The sequence below is a fragment of the Staurois parvus genome, unplaced genomic scaffold, assembly GCF_062004578.1.
Source record: "Staurois parvus isolate SC_StPar_1 unplaced genomic scaffold, SC_StPar_1.0 ptg000056l, whole genome shotgun sequence".
Lineage (NCBI taxonomy): Eukaryota > Metazoa > Chordata > Amphibia > Anura > Ranidae > Staurois > Staurois parvus.
Genome location: NW_028317852.1, coordinates 8,288,584 through 8,303,190, shown reverse-complemented (window position 1 = coordinate 8,303,190; position 14,607 = coordinate 8,288,584).

Below are 14,607 nucleotides of genomic sequence, written 5' to 3'. Positions count from 1 at the left end.
GGAAGTAGTGATTGTACCTGTGGACATGGAGTGTTCAGTGGGGGAGGTATCTGCACATCAGAGATCTCTTTACAAATTGTATCAATATTCTTTTTGAAGTGATTGGCAATCTCCTGGTGAGTGAGTTAGTGGGTAAAGGCAGTAGGGGACGAAGAAGTTGAATGTAGAAAAGAGTTGACGGTGACTAGATGAGAAGGTGTTACTGAAAGTGATGAAATAGGTCTGCTTGGCAGTGAGGAAGCAGTAATAGTATTTCTGGAGGGCAGATTTAGTCTTAACGCCACAGGGCTCAAGAGCGTGGCTAAGTTTTTTGAGACTTCTGGTGTCCTCTGTTTGTCAAGGTTGTAGAGGTCGGGGCCTGATTAAGTGTGTGTAGTGATGGGGGTGAAATTGTCTAGGTAGGATGACAGTGAGCTGTTGTAGACAAAAGTGCCTAGATTAGGGCAGGACATGGGTTAGATTTTGTCATCAGCAGAATAGCAGAGTAGAGAAGAGAAGAGAAGAGTTGAGGTGGCGGAGCTTTTTACAGGTAACTGTTAGGCGTCTGGAGTGAAAGGAAGTGGAAGGAAAAGACAAGGAGAGATTTAAAGCAGAGCTCCACACAAAAGGCTACAGCAAACTGAGCCAGAAATTCAGTCCCCCTCCTCCCACCTCAAGTCTTCTGGGACACTTTACAGGTGCCAGAAGACTACAGGACCAATCAAATGTCGCAGTGCGACCCACACATGTGCAGTAAGAAACTAGCTGTGAAGTCGCAAGGCTTCACTTTCTGTTTCCCTTACTTGCAATGCTGGTGCCGGGAACATGGTGGCTAGTGAAGAACTAGCCCAGGAGATGACGGCGCTAGACCCCTAGACAGGTATGTGTCCTTGTATTAAAAGTCAGCAGGTACAGTATTTGTAATAAAAATAATAGCAACAGCTATATCACACACTGTATAGTGTAATATTATTTAATGTGTACCTGTCATGTTTCACATGACTGTCATATGCCTTTAAGTGTTTTTTGTATTTTGTCTCTGCTCCTCCCTTTCCTTTGGTTTAGTTCATGCTGTATAGATAGCTCCACCCTTTTGTTCATTTTCCCAGTAATGCACCTCAGATTCAAGCCTCATGACTTAGTAGATCACATTATGATCTTTTGACCTATCCAATGTTCATTGTTGTAAGATTCTCTCAGTTTATGGGATAAACTTCACAAGATCTACAAGGTGTCATTTGGATTGAGTCACTGCCTGTTTATTCAAATAAGAGTTATCACTATCTCATCATAACTAGAGATGAGCGAAGAAATGAAAAATTCGATTCGACTGATTCGGCGAATTCGTGGACAATATTCGATTCGAGTCGAATAAATTCGCTGTGAATTTAACTTAAAAAAGGGTGTTTCTAGGCTTCAGAGAGACTTAATATTAGTGCAGAACACTGTACCTTTAATTTAAATGCCCTTGGAGTCTGCTGGGGAAGAGAAATAATACTGTCTGTCAGTATGACATGCAGATGAGTGCCGTCGATCTTAGAATCACTGCACACTTCACTCCTTTGGCCAGTCACGGGGCCAAAACCAGTGTTTGGAGCCACAGTGTGGCGGTGGAGGCAGCAGCAATGGGAGGCCATACAGCAACCTATGACAAAATGGAAACCAGCAGGAGCGTGAGGAGACCTGAAAGTGGCACATGGCAGAGTGGGAGCAATGGGAGGCGGTACAGGGACCCAGGTCACACTGTGGGCCCAGCAGCAGCGTGACCAGGCGGTACGGGGGCCCATGGCCGATATGGGGCTTGGTGGCACCTATGGAAGGCCTGTAATCTGCCAGCAACCTATGACAAAATGGACAACCGCAGGAGTGTGAGGAGATTTCAAAGTGGCACATGGCAGAGTGGAAGCAATGGGAGGCCGTACAGGGACCCAGGTCACACTGTGGGCTCAGCAGCAGCGTGACCAGGAGGTACGGGGGCCCATGGTCGATATGGGGCCTGGCGGCACCTATGGAAGGCCGCTAATCTGCCAGCAACCTATGACAAAATGGACAACCGCAGGAGTGTGAGGAGATTTCAAAGAGGTACATGGCAGAGTGGAAGCAATGGGAGGCCGTACAGGGACCCAGGTCACACTGTGGGACCAGCATCAGCGTGAACAGGCGGTACGGGGGCCCATGGCCGATTTGACCTCATTCATCCCATAGTCCTGCCGACTCACGAATAGCGTGGCCTCCTCAAAGGGCCTGAGCAAGCGCAGGTGTCACACATGAGCTGACAATGGCTGACATCTAAGTTACACAGGGAGTACCTTTATCCGCTTTTAACATCAGGAAATCTGTGATGGCCTTTAGCTGTTCGTAAAGGCGGTCTAACATATGTAGGGTTGAATTACACCTTGTTGCAACGTCACAGCATGAGGAGTCGGTACGGGGGCCCATGGCAGATTACATGTCTGGCAGCAGCAATGGGAGGCCCGTAATCTGCCAGCACCCTATGTCAAAAAATTTAACACACCAGCAGTGTGAAGAGACCTGAAAGTGGCACATGGCAGCAGAGTGTGGCGATGGAGACAGCAGCAATGGGAGGCCGTACAGGGACCCATGAGAGACTCTGGACTTGGCAGCAGCATGAGGAGGCGGTATATAGGGGCCCATGGCAGATTAGGGGCCTGGCAGCAGCTATGTGAGGCCCGTAATCTGCCTGCACCCTATGTCAAAAAATTAAACACACCAGCAGTGTGAAGAGACCTGAAAGTGGCACATGGCAGCAGAGTGTGGCGATGGAGACAGCAGCAATGGGAGGCCGTACAGGGACCCATGAGAGACTCTGGACTTGGCAGCAGCATGAGGAGGCGGTATATAGGGGCCCATGGCAGATTAGGGGCCTGGCAGCAGCTATGTGAGGCCCGTAATCTGCCTGCACCCTATGTCAAAAAATTAAACACACCAGCAGTGTGAAGAGACCTGAAAGTGGCACATGGCAGAGTGTGGCGATGGAGACAGCAGCAATGGGAGGCCGTACAGGGACCCATGACAGACTCTAGACTTGGCAGCAGCATGAGGAGGCGGTATATAGGGGCCCATGGCAGATTAGGGGCCTGGCAGCAGCTATGTGAGGCCCGTAATCTGCCTGCACCCTATGTCAAAAAATTTAACACACCAGCAGTGTGAAGAGACCTGAAAGTGGCACATGGCAGCAGAGTGTGGCGATGGAGACAGCAGCAATGGGAGGCCGTACAGGGACCCATGAGAGACTCTAGACTTGGCAGCAGCATGAGGAGGCGGTATATAGGGGCCCATGGCAGATTAGGGGCCTGGCAGCAGCTATGTGAGGCCCGTAATCTGCCTGCACCCTATGTCAAAAAATTTAACACACCAGCAGTGTGAAGAGACCTGAAAGTGGCACATGGCAGCAGAGTGTGGCGATGGAGACAGCAGCAATGGGAGGCCGTACAGGGACCCATGAGAGACTCTGGACTTGGCAGCAGCATGAGGAGGCGGTATATAGGGGCCCATGGCAGATTAGGGGCCTGGCAGCAGCTATGTGAGGCCCGTAATCTGCCATCACCCTATGTCAAAAAATTAAACACACCAGCAGTGTGAAGAGACCTGAAAGTGGCACATGGCAGCAGAGTGTGGCGATGGAGACAGCAGCAATGGGAGGCCGTACAGGGACCCATGAGAGACTCTAGACTTGGCAGCAGCATGAGGAGGCGGTATATAGGGGCCCATGGCAGATTAGGGGCCTGGCAGCAGCTATGTGAGGCCCGTAATCTGCCTGCACCCTATGTCAAAAAATTAAACACACCAGCAGTGTGAAGAGACCTGAAAGTGGCACATGGCAGCAGAGTGTGGCGATGGAGACAGCAGCAATGGGAGGCCGTACAGGGACCCATGAGAGACTCTGGACTTGGCAGCAGCATGAGGAGGCGGTATATAGGGGCCCATGGCAGATTAGGGGCCTGGCAGCAGCTATGTGAGGCCCGTAATCTGCCTGCACCCTATGTCAAAAAATTAAACACACCAGCAGTGTGAAGAGACCTGAAAGTGGCACATGGCAGAGTGTGGCGATGGAGACAGCAGCAATGGGAGGCCGTACAGGGACCCATGACAGACTCTAGACTTGGCAGCAGCATGAGGAGGCGGTATATAGGGGCCCATGGCAGATTAGGGGCCTGGCAGCAGCTATGTGAGGCCCGTAATCTGCCTGCACCCTATGTCAAAAAATTAAACACACCAGCAGTGTGAAGAGACCTGAAAGTGGCACATGGCAGCAGAGTGTGGCGATGGAGACAGCAGCAATGGGAGGCCGTACAGGGACCCATGAGAGACTCTAGACTTGGCAGCAGCATGAGGAGGCGGTATATAGGGGCCCATGGCAGATTAGGGGCCTGGCAGCAGCTATGTGAGGCCCGTAATCTGCCTGCACCCTATGTCAAAAAATTAAACACACCAGCAGTGTGAAGAGACCTGAAAGTGGCACATGGCAGCAGAGTGTGGCGATGGAGACAGCAGCAATGGGAGGCCGTACAGGGACCCATGAGAGACTCTGGACTTGGCAGCAGCATGAGGAGGCGGTATATAGGGGCCCATGGCAGATTAGGGGCCTGGCAGCAGCTATGTGAGGCCCGTAATCTGCCATCACCCTATGTCAAAAAATTAAACACACCAGCAGTGTGAAGAGACCTGAAAGTGGCACATGGCAGAGTGTGGCGATGGAGACAGCAGCAATGGGAGGCCGTACAGGGACCCATGACAGACTCTAGACTTGGCAGCAGCATGAGGAGGCGGTATATAGGGGCCCATGGCAGATTAGGGGCCTGGCAGCAGCTATGTGAGGCCCGTAATCTGCCTGCACCCTATGTCAAAAAATTAAACACACCAGCAGTGTGAAGAGACCTGAAAGTGGCACATGGCAGCAGAGTGTGGCGATGGAGACAGCAGCAATGGGAGGCCGTACAGGGACCCATGAGAGACTCTAGACTTGGCAGCAGCATGAGGAGGCGGTATATAGGGGCCCATGGCAGATTAGGGGCCTGGCAGCAGCTATGTGAGGCCCGTAATCTGCCTGCACCCTATGTCAAAAAATTTAACACACCAGCAGTGTGAAGAGACCTGAAAGTGGCACATGGCAGCAGAGTGTGGCGATGGAGACAGCAGCAATGGGAGGCCGTACAGGGACCCATGAGAGACTCTGGACTTGGCAGCAGCATGAGGAGGCGGTATATAGGGGCCCATGGCAGATTAGGGGCCTGGCAGCAGCTATGTGAGGCCCGTAATCTGCCTGCACCCTATGTCAAAAAATTAAACACACCAGCAGTGTGAAGAGACCTGAAAGTGGCACATGGCAGCAGAGTGTGGCGATGGAGACAGCAGCAATGGGAGGCCGTACAGGGACCCATGAGAGACTCTGGACCTAGCAGCAGCATGAGGAGGCGGTATATAGGGGCCTATGGCAGATTAGGGGCCTGGCAGAAGCTATAGGAGGCCCGTAATCTGCCAGCACCCTATGTCAAAAAATTAAACACACCAGCAGTGTGAGGAGACCTGAAAGTGGCACATGTTTGAGGCATGATTCATGGCGGATTTAGTCAGTTGTGTCAGGAACTGGTGGTTTGAAATCCAGACTAATCCACGCCTGATTCATTTTCACAAACGTGAGTCTCTCCACACTTTGGGTGGACAGTCGTGTCCTCCGCGGAGTTACAATACCTCCTGCCGCACTAAACACGCGCTCCGATGCCACGCTACTGGCCGGGCATGACAGCCTTTCAAGGGCAAATTCAGCTAGTTGGGGCCAAAGGTCAAGTTTCGTTGCCCAGTAGTCAAGGGGATTGTCTACCTCGGTTGGCAGGGTGCTGTCCAAGTAGGCCCAAGCCTGTTGTTTGAGCTCCTGCTCCAGGTCCACCTGATGCTGCTGCTGCTGCTGCGGCTGGTTAGTAGTTTCCTCACTGCGCTGGTGAAGAAAGCTACTCATCATCGACTGCAGACTGAGGCAGCCGCTGCTGGTGGAGCTGCCACTGCTCCTACCACCCCACCCCTCCCCTGCTGCCATGCCAGCGGAACGCGAGCGCACAGGGCCCACAGTGTCTGAGGATGGACGTTGGCGCACAAAGGCAGAGACCAACTGACTACATAGGTGGTTTTTATAGTACGTAATTTTGGCCTCCCTCTCAGCAGGTGTGAAAAAGGCCACCATTTTGGACCGGTAGCGAGGGTCCAACAAGGTGGACAGCCAAAAGTCATCCCTCTGTCTGATGGTTATTATTCGGCTGTCGCTACGCAAGCAACCGAGCATGCTATGGGCCATTTGTGCCAAGGAATGCGAGGGACTCCCTGCCTCCATCTCCACAGCATACTGCCACGGTGCGTCTGGGTCCTCTGTCTCCTCCTCCTCCTCCTCTACCAGATGCTCCTGCTCCTCCACTCCTGTCCGCTGAGTGGAAAAACCACCCATTTCACTCAATAATTCCTGAGCACAAATGTCCTCCTCTACCTCCTCCTCTTCTTCCTGTCCTGCCCCCACAGGGGTCATGTGGCGTTGAGATCTGTGCGCCACGTCTACCGCACCCTGACCAGCCATTGTTAACAGCATTTGTTCCAGGACGTGCAACAGAGGAATGACGTCGTTCATCCCATAGTCCTGCCGACTCACAAATAGCGTGGCCTCCTCAAAGGGCCTGAGCAAGCGGCAGGTGTCACGCATGAGCTGCCAATGGCTGACATCTAAGTTACACAGGGGAGTACCTTTATCCGCTTGTAACATCAGGAAATCGGTGATGGCCTTTCGCTGCTCGTAAAGGCGGTCTAACATGTGTAGGGTTGAATTCCACCTTGTTGCAACGTCGCAGATCAGGCGATGCTGTGGAATTCCGTTCTGCCGCTGCAGCTCAATGAGGGTGTTCTTTGCGGTGTAGGAATGGCTGAAATGCATGCACAGTTTACGTGACATTTTAAGGATGTCTTGCAGTGGGATGGTGGATTTTAGGAACCGCTTGACAACCAGATTGAACACGTGAGCCATGCATGGCGCATGGCACAACCTTCCTTGACGCAGAGCAGACACCATGTTCTTTCCGTTGTCAGTCAACATGGTTCCGATTTTTAGTTTGCGCGGAGACAGCCATCTGTCGATTTCTCTGTTCATTACACTCAGCAGTTCCTCCCCTGTGTGACTACGTTCGCCAAGGCATACCAGGTGCAGCACAGCGTGACACCGTTGCGCCCTGCACATGTGATATGCCGGTCGGGTAATGGGACTTGGCACGGGGGTGGCGGATGAGGACACGGCGGAAAAAGAGGTGGTAGAGGCGGACATGCTTGCTGGACCAAGGACGTGCAAACGTGGAGGCAAAAGCGTCGTGACCTGTCCAAGTTGCTGGTGCGGCTGTGCCGGCACCACGTTCACCCAGTGGGCCGTAAATGACATGTACTGTCCCTGACCGTAGTTACAGCTCCACACGTCGGCGCTGCCGTGCACTTTGGCAGAGACCGACATGCTCAAAGACTGGCCCACCATCTCTTCTACATGTGAATGCAGGGCTGGCACTGCCTTTTGGGCAAAGAAATGACGGCTTGGCACTCTCCACCGCGGCGCGGCACAAGCCATCATTTCTCGGAAAGGTGCTGAGTCCACCACTTGGAAAGGGAGGGACTGCAGCACCAGCAACTTGGACAGGAGGACGTTCAGCTTTTGCACCGTCGGGTGCGTGCTCGCAAACTGTTGTCTCTTGGATACGGATTCCAAGAAAGACTGTTGACGGAATCCGAGAAGAGGAGTAGCAGGAGAAGGAGCATCTGAACGAGCGGAAGATGCCAACGAGCGACAACTCCCCTCAGCAGAGGTGTTGGAGCCTTGACTGGCTGATAGAGGGCGATTGACGACGTCGGGTGACGGAGCAAGTAACGGAGCGGGTGATGGAGCGGGGGCTGGGGCAGGCAGAACCGCCGTATGTTTATCACGGTTTTCCCAGGCCACCGAATGGTGACGCTGCATATGCTGACGCAACGCTGTAGTCCCAACATGGGCCCCCTGGCCACGCTTGCATTTCTGGCCACATAGTTGACATACGGCTACGTTTACTTCCTCGGGCGGCTTGAGGAAAAATTGCCACACCACCGAGTAGGAAACTTTGCCCCCGCTACTCTTCACTGGCTGACTGCTACTTCCTCCGTGCGCACCGGCACCACTACTGGCCGTGGTGGTAGGCTGCAGTGGAGCTGGTGCTCTACTCCGTGGACGTTTGGCTCCACTGACACTGATGCGACCCTGCTGCTGTCTCCTGGGCAACCCACCGACTGTTTTGCTCGCTGCCAAGCTGCCACCCTCTTCTCCTGATGATGCGGAAGAAATTGCCTGATGACGACGAGGCTGCCAAGTGCGATCAACCTCCTCATCATCAAGTAGGGTCTCCGCCTCACTACTAGCCCCCTCGGCTGCGTCTGGGTCAGGAGACAGACCTGTCTCTAGACCGGCTACCGAGCCACTCTCCTCGCCAGTACTTGTTCGCTTGGCTGCTGAAAAGGCCGATGTCTCCCCCCGTTCCTGACCGCCCTCTGTTAGCTCTTCCTCACTGTACAGTGGGGCTGAGCCCACAGCATGCGATACTTCGCTTGGTGAGGGAACAGCAAAGGACAGGGGCAGGTAGAGGACACGTGATTTCAGTGGGCTTGCTCCCGGGCCATGCCAACTAACGGTTGTGTCTGACGTACCCACCGACCGTTGGCTGTAGGTGTCAGAGGTGACCTGGGAAGAGGAAGACGACCGAGCCAACCAATCAATGACGGCAGGGTTGTCGGTGGAGACATGACCGCTGGATGACACCGGGAGCACTGGCCTCTGGCTGCGAATACTGCTGCCTCGACCCCTTCCTCTGCTGCCACGTCTGCTCGCTCCTAAAACATTGCCTCCTCTGCCACTCCTCTGCATGTTGTCTGACATACTATTTAATTCAACGATTAGGTGTCCCTGAGTAACAATTCTCTGGCACTCAGTAACAATTCTGTCTGTCCCTGAGTATGAATTCTGTGGCCCTGAGTAACAATTCTGTGTCTGTGCGAGTAACAATTCTGTGTCTGTGCGAGTAACAATTCTGTGTCTGTGCAAGTAACAATTTTGTGTCTGTGCGAGTAACAATTCTCTGGCACTCAGTAACAATTCTGTCTGTCCCTGAGTAACAATTCTCTGGCACTCAGTAACAATTCTGTCTGTCCCTGAGTAACAATTCTCTGGCACTCAGTAACAATTCTGTCTGTCCCTGAGTATGAATTCTGTGGCCCTGAGTAACAATTCTGTGTCTGTGCGAGTAACAATTCTGTGTCTGTGCAAGTAACAATTTTGTGTCTGTGCGAGTAACAATTCTCTGGCACTCAGTAACAATTCTGTCTGTCCCTGAGTAACAATTCTCTGGCACTCAGTAACAATTCTGTCTGTCCCTGAGTATGAATTCTGTGGCCCTGAGTAACAATTCTGTGTCTGTGCGAGTAACAATTCTGTGTCTGTGCAAGTAACAATTTTGTGTCTGTGCGAGTAACAATTCTCTGGCACTCAGTAACAATTCTGTCTGTCCCTGAGTAACAATTCTCTGGCACTCAGTAACAATTCTGTCTGTCCCTGAGTAACAATTCTCTGGCACTCAGTAACAATTCTGTCTGTCCCTGAGTAACAATTCTCTGGCACTCAGTAACAATTCTGTGTCTGTGCGAGTAACAATTCTGTGTCTGTGCAAGTAACAATTTTGTGTCTGTGCGAGTAACAATTCTCTGGCACTCAGTAACAATTCTGTCTGTCCCTGAGTAACAATTCTCTGGCACTCAGTAAAAATTCTGTCTGTCCCTGAGTAACAATTCTCTGGCACTCAGTAACAATTCTGTCTGTCCCTGAGTATGAATTCTGTGGCCCTGAGTAACAATTCTGTGTCTGTGCGAGTAACAATTCTGTGTCTGTGCAAGTAACAATTTTGTGTCTGTGCGAGTAACAATTCTCTGGCACTCAGTAACAATTCTGTCTGTCCCTGAGTAACAATTCTCTGGCACTCAGTAACAATTCTGTCTGTCCCTGAGTAACAATTCTCTGGCACTCAGTAACAATTCTGTCTGTCCCTGAGTAACAATTCTCTGGCACTCAGTAACAATTCTGTCTGTCCCTGAGTAACAATTCTCTGGCACTCAGTAACAATTCTGTCTGTCCCTGAGTATGAATCCTGTGGCCCTGAGTAACAATTCTGTGTCTGTGCGAGTAACAATTCTGTGTCTGTGCAAGTAACAATTTTGTGTCTGTGCGAGTAACAATTCTCTGGCACTCAGTAACAATTCTGTCTGTCCCTGAGTAACAATTCTCTGGCACTCAGTAACAATTCTGTCTGTCCCTGAGTAACAATTCTCTGGCACTCAGTAACAATTCTGTCTGTCCCTGAGTATGAATTCTGTGGCCCTGAGTAACAATTCTGTGTCTGTGCGAGTAACAATTCTGTGTCTGTGCAAGTAACAATTTTGTGTCTGTGCGAGTAACAATTCTCTGGCACTCAGTAACAATTCTGTCTGTCCCTGAGTAACAATTCTCTGGCACTCAGTAACAATTCTGTCTGTCCCTAAGTAACAATTCTCTGGCACTCAGTAACAATTCTGTCTGTCCCTGAGTATGAATTCTGTGGCCCTGAGTAACAATTCTGTGTCTGTGCGAGTAACAATTCTGTGTCTGTGCAAGTAACAATTTTGTGTCTGTGCGAGTAACAATTCTCTGGCACTCAGTAACAATTCTGTCTGTCCCTGAGTAACAATTCTCTGGCACTCAGTAACAATTCTGTCTGTCCCTGAGTAACAATTCTCTGGCACTCAGTAACAATTCTGTCTGTCCCTGAGTATGAATTCTGTGGCCCTGAGTAACAATTCTGTGTCTGTGCGAGTAACAATTCTGTGTCTGTGCAAGTAACAATTTTGTGTCTGTGCGAGTAACAATTCTCTGGCACTCAGTAACAATTCTGTCTGTCCCTGAGTAACAATTCTCTGGCACTCAGTAACAATTCTGTCTGTCCCTGAGTAACAATTCTCTGGCACTCAGTAACAATTCTGTCTGTCCCTGAGTAACAATTCTCTGGCACTCAGTAACAATTCTGTGTCTGTGCGAGTAACAATTCTGTGTCTGTGCAAGTAACAATTTTGTGTCTGTGCGAGTAACAATTCTCTGGCACTCAGTAACAATTCTGTCTGTCCCTGAGTAACAATTCTCTGGCACTCAGTAACAATTCTGTCTGTCCCTGAGTAACAATTCTCTGGCACTCAGTAACAATTCTGTCTGTCCCTGAGTATGAATTCTGTGGCCCTGAGTAACAATTCTGTGTCTGTGCGAGTAACAATTCTGTGTCTGTGCAAGTAACAATTTTGTGTCTGTGCGAGTAACAATTCTCTGGCACTCAGTAACAATTCTGTCTGTCCCTGAGTAACAATTCTCTGGCACTCAGTAACAATTCTGTCTGTCCCTGAGTAACAATTCTCTGGCACTCAGTAACAATTCTGTCTGTCCCTGAGTAACAATTCTCTGGCACTCAGTAACAATTCTGTCTGTCCCTGAGTAACAATTCTCTGGCACTCAGTAACAATTCTGTCTGTCCCTGAGTATGAATTCTGTGGCCCTGAGTAACAATTCTGTGTCTGTGCGAGTAACAATTCTGTGTCTGTGCAAGTAACAATTTTGTGTCTGTGCGAGTAACAATTCTCTGGCACTCAGTAACAATTCTGTCTGTCCCTGAGTAACAATTCTCTGGCACTCAGTAACAATTCTGTCTGTCCCTGAGTAACAATTCTCTGGCACTCAGTAACAATTCTGTCTGTCCCTGAGTATGAATTCTGTGGCCCTGAGTAACAATTCTGTGTCTGTGCGAGTAACAATTCTGTGTCTGTGCAAGTAACAATTTTGTGTCTGTGCGAGTAACAATTCTCTGGCACTCAGTAACAATTCTGTCTGTCCCTGAGTAACAATTCTCTGGCACTCAGTAACAATTCTGTCTGTCCCTGAGTAACAATTCTCTGGCACTCAGTAACAATTCTGTCTGTCCCTGAGTAACAATTCTCTGGCACTCAGTAACAATTCTGTCTGTCCCTGAGTAACAATTCTGTCTGTCCCTGAGTATGAATTCTGTGGCCCTGAGTAAGAATTCTCTGGCACTCAGTAACAATTCTGTCTGTCCCTGAGTAACAATTCTCTGGCACTCAGTAACAATTCTGTCTGTCCCTGAGTAAAAATTCTGTGGCCCTAATAACGTTTCTGTGGCCCTAAGTAACAATTCTCTGGCACTGAGTGAAAATTCTGTCTGTCCCTGAGTATGAATTCTGTGGCCCTAACTAGCGTTTCTTTGTCCCTAAATAACGATTCTGTGGCCCTCATTAACAAGTCTGTGTCCCTGAGTAATGGTTCTCTGTCCCTAAGTAACTTCTCTCTGTCCCCAATTCTCGTTTCTGTGGCCCTAACTCTGTCCCTGTCCCTAGTACAGAGCGGTCTGCCTCTGTTCAATGACTGCAGGCAAATGAAGATTTCCAAAATGGCCGCTATATATACCTCGACCATTACACAGTGCTGGCTGGCTGGCTGCTGATTGGCTGATGCGATCACATGTCGTTGAGGAATGCATTATGGGGCAGCGCGCCTTGTCTGCGCGCCTTCCCCGACATCCCCGCTCCGTCGCCGCACATGTCAGCCGCCATTTTCGGAAAAATTTCGATTCGCGCGTCCGAATTAGGCTGTTTTTCGGATTCGGCACGAATCGAAATTTTTCCGATATTCGACTCGAATTCCACTTCGGATACTTCGATTCGCTCATCTCTAATCATAACTGTAAGTTACAGAGATCACACTTTCAATGTTTAGATTGGAGAGACAGAACAGTACCTGTGCCCAGGCTATGGACATCAAAGTGTATATATACCTAAAACATGGATAGAATAGACATAGGTTAGAACCCCTGTTAGGTTTACCTGATATCTGGGGCTCCATTAGAGAGATTTCCTTTTCTGTTTAACCGCTTGCCTACAGGGCACTTATACCCCCTTCCTGCCCAGGCCAATTTCCAGCTCTCAGCTCTGTCACACTTTAAATGACAATTGCGCGGTCATGCAACACTGTACCCATATGAAATCTTTATCTTTTTTTTTGTGACAGAGCTTTATTTTGGTGGTATTTAATCACCTCTTGGATTTTTATTTTTTCTTAAACAAACCAAAAACCGCTGAAAATTTTGAAAAAAAATGTTTTTTCTTAGTTTTTGTTGTAAAATTTTCTAAATAAGTGATTTTTCTCCTTCACTGATGTGCACTAATGAGGCTGCAGTGATGGGCACTGATAGGCTGCACTGATGGACACTGATAGGTGGCACTGATGGGCACTGATGAGGAGGCACTGGTAGGTGGCATTGATGGGTATTGACAGGCATCACTGATGGGCACTGATAGGTGGCACTGATAGGAGGCACTGACGAGCACTGATAGGCAGCACTGACTGGCACTGACAGGCGGTGCTGACTGGCACTGTTAGGCAGCACTGATTGGCACTGATAGGAGGCACTGATAGGCGGCACTGACAAGCACTGATAGGCGGCACTGACTGGCACTGATAGGCGGCGCTGACTGGCACTGATAGGCGGTGCTGACTGGCACTGATAGGGGGCACTGATTGGCAGCACTGATAGGGGGCACTGACTGGCATTGATAGGGGGCACTGACTGGCATTGATGGGTGACACTGAAAGGCAGCTCAGATGGGCACTATGTGGCATTGATGTGCACTGCTAGGCACTGATATGTGGCATTGATGTGGCACTGGCACATGGCACTGTTCAGCACTGGCAGCTGGCACTGATGGATACTGACAGGTGGCACTTCTGGGGCCACACTGATCATCAGTGCCCTGATGATCAGTGTACATGTCCCCTCCGCGGAATGCCGATTACCGGCTCTCCTCTTGAGCTGTCAGCGTGACAGCTCGTGAGGAAAGAAATGCTGATAACCAGCATTTCCCTGTTTACATGTGATCAGCTGTGATTGGACACAGCTGATCACATGACCGAGCCGACATCTTCGGCTCTTTCTATAGATCAGTGATCCGCTGTGTCCGAGGGACAGAGCGCACCGCCGATTGCCACGCTGCGTGCTCCCAGAACGAGAGAACCACCTTGCGCCCGTCATTGGACTATATGGTGGGTGGGAGGTGGTTAAGAACAACATTTTATCAGATAGGAAGTGAAGGAAAAACCAGCAACAGGGAAACCGGGAACAATTAAGAGCTGACAGAAATGTTATCTTTCCCCTAAAATGAAATTCCAGATTACCCCTAACTAAACTTAAAACTGTCCCCTCCCCCTTCCTAACACCCATGTTTACTAACCTGTGTTGTATATATTTACCTATTTTCAAGCAGCTCCAGTGCGGTCAAGTAATCCTGCTCCCGTGTGTCAGCCAGAACAGCTTCAGGGGAGAGGAGGGAGTGCTGATAATTGATGAAACCTATGGGTGACATCACCACTTCAGGCTTTACTTGTCATTGTTGGAGCACTCTCTCTTCTCCCCTGCAGTGCTGCTGGCAAACACAGGGAAGATCATGTGACCAAACTGTAGCAAGCTGAAAATAGGTAGTTCCAGT